Source organism: Amblyomma maculatum, chromosome 6 (genome assembly GCF_055883805.1).
Source record: "Amblyomma maculatum isolate TAMU_Amacu chromosome 6, ASM5588380v1, whole genome shotgun sequence".
Lineage (NCBI taxonomy): Eukaryota > Metazoa > Arthropoda > Arachnida > Ixodida > Ixodidae > Amblyomma > Amblyomma maculatum.
The window spans coordinates 151,939,955-151,949,833 of record NC_139349.1 but is presented as its reverse complement, the minus strand read 5'-3'; the positions used below and the strand labels follow the sequence as shown (position 1 = coordinate 151,949,833).

The following is a 9,879-nucleotide window of genomic DNA, read 5'->3' as shown; positions in this document are numbered from 1 at the left end:
GGACACAGATACACCACATGTGGGATTTTCGTATGAGAAAGTGCAAAAAAACTAGTGCACACAAATATATTTATCGGCTCTTTGTACTTCCGAATCATTCACGTTACATTCTGTAGGCGAAGTGTCCCGATAACGTAAACAGACTAAGTAAGACATGAAAGCTTCCGACTGATGCTGAAATGAGCGAGGGCAGTAATGTTGCAGATGCATAAAATGCACAACTCAAGAGCCATTGGCGTATGAAAAAAATACAGTCTATCACTATAAAGGTGAGGTGATAGAATAGTATTCTGTGCTGCCACATTACAAGAAAGCACACCATGCATGGTGAAACAAAGGAATTTGGGGGGCAATGATGCAATGCTTGTTTCAATGTTTCATCAGTTTGCCATGAGAGAACTTGACTGCAAACAGGTGAAATCCTAATGTATATGTAGCGATTACAAAAAAAAGGCATGGTGTGCAAATTATAGTGCTATCAGATGACTTCCAAGGCGTATGCAACAAGCTGGCCACTCTCAAAGGATGGGAGAGAAAACAAGAAAATAATGGGCGTGTAAAACGAGGACCTCGTGTCAAACACAATTCAGCACGTTTGGAATAAAAAACACAACATAAAATATTGAACATACGCTGCCTTGCAATCTAGAATAAAAACAAAATATTTACAGTAGCAGAAAGCTCCGAAAAACTGAGACCACATTACTGCCCCATATAAGTGGGCCCTGTAAGGTTTATATGTGGTGCTTTGTTTTGGGACTAACTAGAAAGCTAATTATAGCATGTGCATTAAAAAATTAAGCTTTAACATCTTATCAACTAAGCAAGAACACGCAACCTATAAGTGGTGTACTGTAGCTTTCGTTAAAACTAAGTAATAACGTTACAGCAAAAATTAGCAAATCCTGTATAAGGCTGTGCCTAGCCCATACCCATGAGACTGTAACAGGAAAGGTAACAAAAATTATAAATATACCCTAGCAGGAAAGGAAGAGAACAACTGGGCTAAGTTCGATGGTCAGTGCTGGCCACACAAATGGTTTGTAAGGGTAACAATAAATCCCAAGGGAATGCAGGCATGGGCCAAGGCAGCATACAGTGAGGTGCAGTAAAATACTAGAAATATTGCAGAGATCAGGCTTGCAGCAAAACTGCAACAGGCACTGAGATCACGATTGGCCACTGTCCTCCAGTTGATAGAACCTGGCTGATGAAAAAAGAAGAGATATCAACACATCATAACTTCCAATACATAATTGTTCAATCATGCACTCCTCACAAAAGACAACCCATTCTGAGCTATTGCAGTGATTACACAGTTCTCATTGGTTGAATCAACTATTCATTGTCATGTAGGGCCTGTCACGATAAGGAGGAGGATTTTGACAGGCGCTGCAGCGGTTATACAGTTCTCACTGGTCGAACCAACTACTAAATGACGTAATGCCTGTCACAAGGAGACTTGTGACATTGTAGTGGTTACACGTTCTCGCTGGTTGAACCAACTACTCAATGTCACGCATGGGTACGCCTCGAGGAGCATTTTGGAGGTCATTGTAGTGGTTACACAGTTCTCACTGGTTGAACCAACTACTCATTGTCACAGAGGGCATGTCATGAGGAGAAGCATTATGGCAGTCTTTTTAGTGGTTACACAGTTCTCGCTGGTTGAACCAACTACTCAATGTTATGCATGGGTATGCCCAGAGCAGGAGCATTTTGACAGTCATTGTAGTGGTTACACAGTTCTCGCTGGTTGAACCAACTACTCATTGTCTTACTCGGCATGTCAGGAGGAGCATTTTGGGTCATTGTAGTGGTTACACAGTTCTCTCAGGTTGAACCAACTACTCAATGTCATGCAAGGCGTCATGAGGAGAAGCATTTTGGCAGTTAGTGGTTACACAGTTCTCGCTGGTTGAACCATCTACTCAATGTTACGCATGGGTACACTTAGAGGAGCATTTTGAGTCATTGTAGCGGTTACACAGTTCTCACTGGTTGAACCAACTACTCATTGTCACAGAGGGCATGTCATGAGGAGAAGCATTTTGGCAGCCTTTCTAGTGGTTACACAGTTCTCGCTGGTTGAACCAACTACTCAGTTTTATGCATGGGTATGCCCAGAGCAGGAGCATTTTGACAGTCATTGTAGTGGTTACACAGTTCTCGCTGGTTGAACCAACTACTCATTGTCACGCAGGGCGTCATGAGGAGAAGCATTTTGGCAATTATTGTAGTGGTTACACAGTTCTCGCTGGTTGAACCAACTACTCAATGTTACGCATGGGTGCGCCTACAGGAGCATTTTGGCAGTCATTGTAGTGGTTACACAGTTCTCACTGGTTGAACCAACTACTCATTGTCACTGAGGGCATGTCATGAGGAGAAGCATTTTGGCAGTCTTTGTAGTGGTTACACAGTTCTCGCTGGTTGAACGAACTACTCAATGTCACGCAGGGCGTCATGAGGAGAAGGATTTTGGCAGTCATTGTAGTGGTTACACAGTTCTCGCTGGTTGAATCAACTACTCAATGCTACGCATGGGTACGCCTAGAGGAGGAGCATTTTGACTGTCATTCAGTCATTGTAGTGGTTACACAGTTCTTGCTGGTTAAACCAACTGCTCATTGTCGTGCTCGGCATGCCATGAGGAGCATTTGACAGTCATTGTAGTGGTTACACAATGCTCTCTGGTTGAACCAACAACTCATTGTCACAAAGGGCATGTCATGAGGAGGAGCATTTTGGCAGTCATTGTAGTGGTTACACAGTTCTTGCTGGCTGAACCAACTACTCAATGTCATGCAGTGTGTACCATGAGATAAGAGGTGCATTATGACAGCCGTCACAGTGGTTACAAAGTTGGCTGGTTGAACCAACTTTCTTATGAAACAAAAAGTGCCTTGATTGTTTCGTCCATTGGCACCTTTCCTGCTCCGAATATGCAAGGCTCACTCCTGTGCAGACATTGCCTTCTTCCTCTTAGAAGTGGCTTTTTTGAGTTGCGTTTGTTTAATGGTAAGTCTACTCCATTCTGGCCGGCGGATTTCCATTGAGCGAGTTGCTCGCGGGTCAACGATTAACGATTTCTGGAAGAATGCAGTCTCTGTAGAATCGAATCAGAAGTTGCTCCATTTTATTCCTCCAGAAATCGGCATGTCGCAGTAGCCGCTGCACATGGATTCCTCTTGTGGTGTACAAAACAAAATCACAGAACCGCCGCCTTGTAATGTGAAGCTGGCCCTGAATTTGATAAAAATATTGGTGAGACTGCGAAATAGAAGGAGCAGTAGTGATGTCTACGTTTCCACAGATCTTTCGAGCAGCTTCAAGTGGATCCTGATCTTTTGTTGTGTACGGACATTTTACCTCCACAATGCCATCATCACCAACCAGACAAACTGGTGAAGCAGCCAGAAAACTATGATCAAGGTCTACGAAAAGACCACATGGCTGTACTTCAGTTTGCATCTCTGTTTTGTACATGCTTAATGCTTCTTTCTCATGGTGTCTGCCATGCTCCAGAGCTGCAGTTGTGAAGCTCTTTCTTTGCACGAGGCCCTTGACAAGTACATCAGATGCCGTAGAGTCCTTCCTCTTACAAACAGCATGGAAGTATGATGCTGTAAGGCGATGCTGCCTCTCAGCAAGCCAGGCTGGATTGTCAGCCTGACCCCGTGTTGCCTCTTCTATTTGCTCACGCTGTTTGTGATCAACCTGCAAGCTCTGAAGCAGATCTGTAGTTTTTTTCAGAGAACTGCTCAGGCAGCATATCTGGCTGCTCACAGTTAGGCCCATAGTGAATCAAAGAATCACAGGGTGTGGGGTCTTTGCGTCTAGGCACTTGATGATTGCAGTCCTCAAAAAGCCGCTTCCGGTGCAACCTTTTCTGCACTGTTTGTGCATTTTTTTTCGCGACATACTTTTTCAAGACTGCTACCGGGCTTTCGTTAGTTTCAGCCTTAATAGCTATGGCATGCCACTGAGGCCCGAGTTGAAAACTTAGTCCAGCACCCTGACACCGATGCTCATAAGAACCCTTCTGGCAGCGGTTTATCTGTTTGCCCCCTGAAAACTTGGCAACAAGAGACATGTAGTTTTCAGTAAGGTTGCTTGTGTCCCCTGTCACAAGGCGGGCAGCCTTATCAGCAATCATGTTTGCTGCAGTCATTATCTTGACTTTGAGCATCTGAGGAATGCACTCCCAGGCATTTTCACCTTTTGTTTCATAACGAAAGTAGCGTTTGCATTTGTTATGGCAGCCAAATACATGGCTTGGCCCATTCAAAAGATCAGCTCTCAGATCTCGTGTGCTCTGCTCTATCAGCTTTTGCCTGTTCTCTTGAGAATCCTGAAACTCCCTCAGGGAGCGGGCATAGTGGCCGATTGCCTTGCGGGCACCATTCTTAATGCGCTTTATCCTAGGCCCGCTTAGAATGCTGGCACTTCCTTTGCACTCTTTCACAACACCGTACAGCCGAGTTGTATAACATTTCAGTGAATGATTGGCACACTCACTCTTCTTTATGAAACGACCGTAGTCTACCTTGGTACTGATTTGGTTGTAGACAGATGAATCACCATCTCCTATGAAGGCACGGTATTCCAGGCCATGCATCTCTCTGCTCATTTTGAACCCTTCCACAATGATATCAGCTTCCATAGCACCTGAGCTTGCAGTCCAATTTTTATAGCAAGCATGCTCTTTGACCTCCTTCTGTTCCCTTGTGTAGTACTCACAGGTACTACACAGTTTGTTTCTCACAGCCAGGTAAAGCAGCCTCTGCGTGCGTTCTCCAATGACTACTGCAACCCCAGAATTTGCTGAATATCTGTGGCCATGGCTTCTGTGTGACCAGACGCCGTAGATAGATAGATGGATTTATTGAAAGGAAAAGGCAGAGAGGTTGGCCCGAATAATTCAAATCTGGCCTGCTACTCTGCACTGGGGAAGGTGAAGGAGAGAAGAAAGAAGGTCATGATGGGTGACGATGTGGGAGAAGGTATATGAAATATATATACAGACACAGCAGCTTGTTTTACAAACGTGAATCAAGTCCGCTGGCACTCAAATAACGGCAAAGAGCGCGCACTGCCTGGACGCCCTTCCCCTTGTCCTGCCAAGCGCCCAGCAGCAGTTCCTCCGACAGAGGCCTCTTGTCTAAACGCTTCAAGGAAGCAGCTAGCACATTTCTTTCGTTCGCATACTCTGGGCACACCAATAATACATGGTCCACAGTCTCTGGGATGCCACAAGTTGAACATTCCGGTGAGTCCATCTGTCCAATTAAATGTAGGTACTTGCGCGTGAAAGCCACGTTTAAACGAAGTCGATGTATCAAGCATGTCTGATGACGCGGAATATCACGCGGAACAATAAATTTAAATGTTCGATCGAGCCTTCTCAGACGGATGTGTCGGGCGTCTGGTTGAGCCCAGTAAGTTGCTGTAGCAATATTCATATAACTCTTTAGAAGACACGTCGTATCCGCCCTTGAAAAAGGCACAGCTGTTTGGAGGCCATTGATGTGTGCGCTTTTCGCTTCAACATCGGCCTGCTCATTCCCATGGAGGCCGCAGTGGGCAGGAATCCATTGAAACATTATCATGTGGCCTTGCAGCTGGGCAGATGTGATGAGCTCCGTAATGTTTAGTGCCAGGGACTGATAGGCAGTGTGGCGTAAGAAGTTTTCCAAAATTTGTAATGCAATCTTCGAGTCCGTGAATATACACCATTTTTGAGTGTGGTTCCCCACATATATAGCGAATAGATTCTCGAATGGCTACAAGTTCGGCAGCGGTTGATGTAGAGGTATGTCCCAAAAGGAAATGCAGAGTCGTTTTCTGAGCTGGTATGACCACAGCTGCAGCGGATGCCTGTGCTGACACAGATCCATCGGTGTATACGTGAATATAACTGGGATATTCTGACCAGATGTGTGCCAGAGTAAGTTGTTTGAGTCCACTAATTGGTACCATTGATTTCTTTAATATTCCGGGAACACGAAGGTGCACCAAAGGTTTATCCATCGTCCATGGTGGTTGGGTGGGACGGTATGGGAGGGCATATCCTGTCGGTACTTGCGACTGATGGCAGCGGAGTGCACTTGTAAAACTGCAGTCCGGCCTCTCATCCAGAATCTTGCTGAGTGGGTGAAAACGGTGTCTTGTAAGTGCTCGTAAATATACACGAAGTGGTTCGTGGGACAAGTATATGGACATTGGGCGAGCGTGTGCCTCTTCAATTGTGCCTTTGTTAGAGGTGCATCTGGGCAGTCCAAGGCATATTTTCAGTGCCTGCGCTTGCACGCTCTCTAAAGTCCGCAAGCAGGAAATGCTCATACTAGAGAGTACTGGGAGACTGTACCGGATGTAGCCAACAAACAGAGCCTCGTAAAGCCGTATTAAGGAGCGCTCAGTTGGACCCCATTTGATGCCAGCTATGTACCGAAGTACATGGCAAAAATTAATTAGCCTCTTCTTCACCATAGCAATATGTTTCGACCAAGATAGTCGGTGGTCGATAATTACTCCCAAGAATCTGTGCCTGGAGACGTATGGTATTACGACTCCATGAAGGGTAATCGGGTAGCGGCTGACACATTTTCCCGTAAACGCGATCACTGCACACTTTTCTGCCGCTAAAAATAAACCTTGACGCCGTAAGTACATCGATGTTGATGACACAGCTCGTTGCAGTCTCGCACGTAGTTGTGGGCGCGTCGAACCAGAGGCCCAGATGCAGATGTCGTCAGCATATGCACTTATGTGGATGTTAGTTGGAAGTTCACTCACCAGGCCAATTAGCGCAACGTTAAATAAAGTTGGGCTGAGAACTCCTCCCTGTGGAACTCCACGACTGACCTGAAAGTGGGTAGTATCTCCTTCAGGCGTAGTCATGTAAACAGAGCGGCCGCTGAGATAGCTTACAATCCACAAGTACAGCCGGCCACCAACTCCCACGTCGTCAAGTCCATCAAGAATAGCTTCATGGAGGACGTTGTCGTAAGCTCCCTTTATATCTAAAAAGACAGCAGCTACTAGTCGACGGTGACGCTTTTCGTGTTCTACTGTCGCCACAAGGTCGATGACGCTATCAATGGAAGAGCGTCCGCGGCGAAATCCAGTCATCATATTCGGATAAAGATCATTACTCTCTAGATACCACTCAAGTCTTGCCAGCACCATGCGCTCCATAACCTTTCCAACACAGCTTGCTAGGGCAACTGGCCGGTATGAGGTAAGTTCGAGAGGAGGCTTTCCAGGCTTCAAAAGAGCAACCAGGCGGCTAATTTTCCAGTTTTGAGGAACAGTACTAGAAGCCCATATATCATTGAAATAATTAAGTAGTGCAGTTCTACCATCCTTGCCTAGGTTCGATAAGGTTGAATATGTAATCCCGTCAGGACCAGGTGCAGATGAATGCCGACAAGAAGCAAGAGCGGCGTCTAATTCAGCTATTGTAAAGGGCACGTCGTATTGATCATTCGGCGAAGGTGGTGCAAAAACCTCTGAAATTGGTAACTGTGCCTGGTTTGTGCCCACAACCATTTTACAAAAATCTTCAGCTACGTCAACTTCATTGCGGCGTTGGTAAAGGGCCAGGGCACGAAAAGGGTGCCTTTCTCGCGGAGGTGTGCGCAAGCTTCTCGCAACATGCCAGATACGCGACAGGGGCTTACGGGGATCCAGTGATGAGCAGAACTGTCTCCAACGTTGTCGTCCTAACCTCTCCAGGTGACGCAAAACTTTTCGTTTAGCTCGGCGAGAAAGTGCGAGATCTTGCGCGGATTTCGTTCTCCTGTACTTCCTTTCAGCCCGCCGACGGATCGCGCGAAGCCGCTCGAATTCCACGTCGATGCTGGACACTGACACCGGCACACTAACATAGCGAGTGTTCTCATTGAGAGAGGAAGTAATGAGTCCCTCTATTTGAGATGGTGACTGGAGGTCCACGCTGGAAGTCTCCACCGCTGCCCTAAAGGCGGGCCAGTCTGTGTATTGCACACGAGGTGAAGTGGCAGGTGCAAACCACTTGATGCATATGTACGTTGGTATGTGATCACTCCCATGTGTTTCCACATCACTACACCAAGAAACGGAGGGATGGAGGCTTCTGGAAACAAACGCCACATCCAAGCAGCTGCTGTAGGTTGTTCCGCGTAGAAACGTCGGTGAGCCGTCGTTTATATTGACGAGGTCTTGTGTATGCATAAAGTCTGCCAGGTCTCTTCCTCTATTGCTCATTATTGCACTACCCCACTGAGGGTGGTGAGCATTAAAGTCCCCCACAATAATACGAGGAGCTGCACAACACTGGATTGTTGAAAATAGATATGATTTGTCCAACCCATCCCTCGGTGGAATATAAGCGCCTATTACAGAACATACTCGTCCTTTCAGGGTTAACGTCAAACAAATGTAGTGGTTCGTGTTGTGGGGCTGCAGAGCATGGCGGACGTGCGCAATGTCTTGGCGTACACATACCAGCACTTTGCTTGTTTCGTTTGCTTCTCTAGACCATAGCAGAACATATCCAGAAAGGCGGAAAGCAGCCGGCATGTTGGGCTCACAGATCACAATCACAGGAAAGCGGTACTTCTGTACCCGCTGTCGGAAGTCACTCAGCCGACCACGCAGGCCTCGGGCATTCCATTGCATCACTACACTGCGGCGCAAGTGCATCGTCACAGAGGTGGGATTAGTTTGTTGCGCCATTGTGAATTATTGCAATGCCGCCAAGAGCGGCTCAAATGCGTCCAAAAACTGAACAGCAAACTTTGCTGTTTGCGTGTTGATGCTGGAGAGCAGCACCCGCATTGAACGAACCAGCTGTTTCAGCATTTCTTTTACCTGCTGGCTGTCGGGATTGTCGGAATTTTCAGTACGTGTGGCAACCAAACTGGGATTAGGCCTGGCGTTGGCCTTTGGTGGTAGAGCTGGCCACTCAGCATCAGAGGCGGTAGGTAATACAACAGCCTCTGTCTGATCCTTGGCCTGAGACACTGTCTGCGACATTACAGCAAGAGTACTTTTAACAGGATTAGACTCAATCTGTTGTGGCACCTGAGCTGACGTTAACTCTGAAGTTGACTTATCCAGGCTAGGCTTGCCTTCCGATTCCTTGTGTCGGCGTCGGGAACGGTGCTTGCGACGACGAATAGACGCGGCCGCTTCTTGATGAGTCGAGTTATCTCTCACCATCTTTTTTAGTATACGTTTTTCATCCCGAATTTTAGGACAGTCCTTATCCGTCGCTTCATGGGCACCCGAGCAGTTCGCACACTTGACAGTCTCCGTCTGGCATGCGTCATGAGGATGTGTACCGCCGCATCGACGGCAGGATACCTCGTTTCGACAAACGGCGCTCACATGTCCGATCTTGTGGCATTTGTGGCACTGAACAGGTCTTGGAACATACATCCGAACTGGGTGTCTCACGTAGCCCACTTTAACGTGGGATGGGAGGGGTTCAGTTTCAAAGACTAATTTAACGCACTTTGAGCGGCCGAATCGATGAACATCCACAATGCGCGCCGTAGATTTGATCAGCGTGCAGAGATCGTTTTCACTTATCTCGGGGTCAACGTCGGTGATTACACCTGCGGTAGTCTTTTTCCCATGTGCAAGAAAGGAACGGACCGGCATGTTGCCTAGCGCACCAATTCCTTTCAGCTTGTCCACTGCAGCCTGGGATTTGACATCCACGGTCAGGACATTTTTCCAGGGATTAATTCTGACTTCGTCAACTTCACCGGGAACCAGCTGGTCGAAAAACTGGGTCAGGTGCTGTCTGTTTATCACATTCAAATTCGCCGTTGCCGTTGTTGGTACGAAGGCCACGGAAAAGATCCCTTGCTTCTCAGCATTCTTCTT

At 46.9% G+C, this 9,879-nt stretch overlaps 1 pseudogene; it reads right to left on the bottom strand.

Moving 5' to 3' along the window:
- Positions 1-2,745: 2,745 nt before the first annotated feature.
- On the bottom strand, positions 2,746-4,787 carry LOC146187067 (uncharacterized; annotated as a pseudogene).
- Between the last annotated feature and the right edge of the window lie 5,092 nt (positions 4,788-9,879).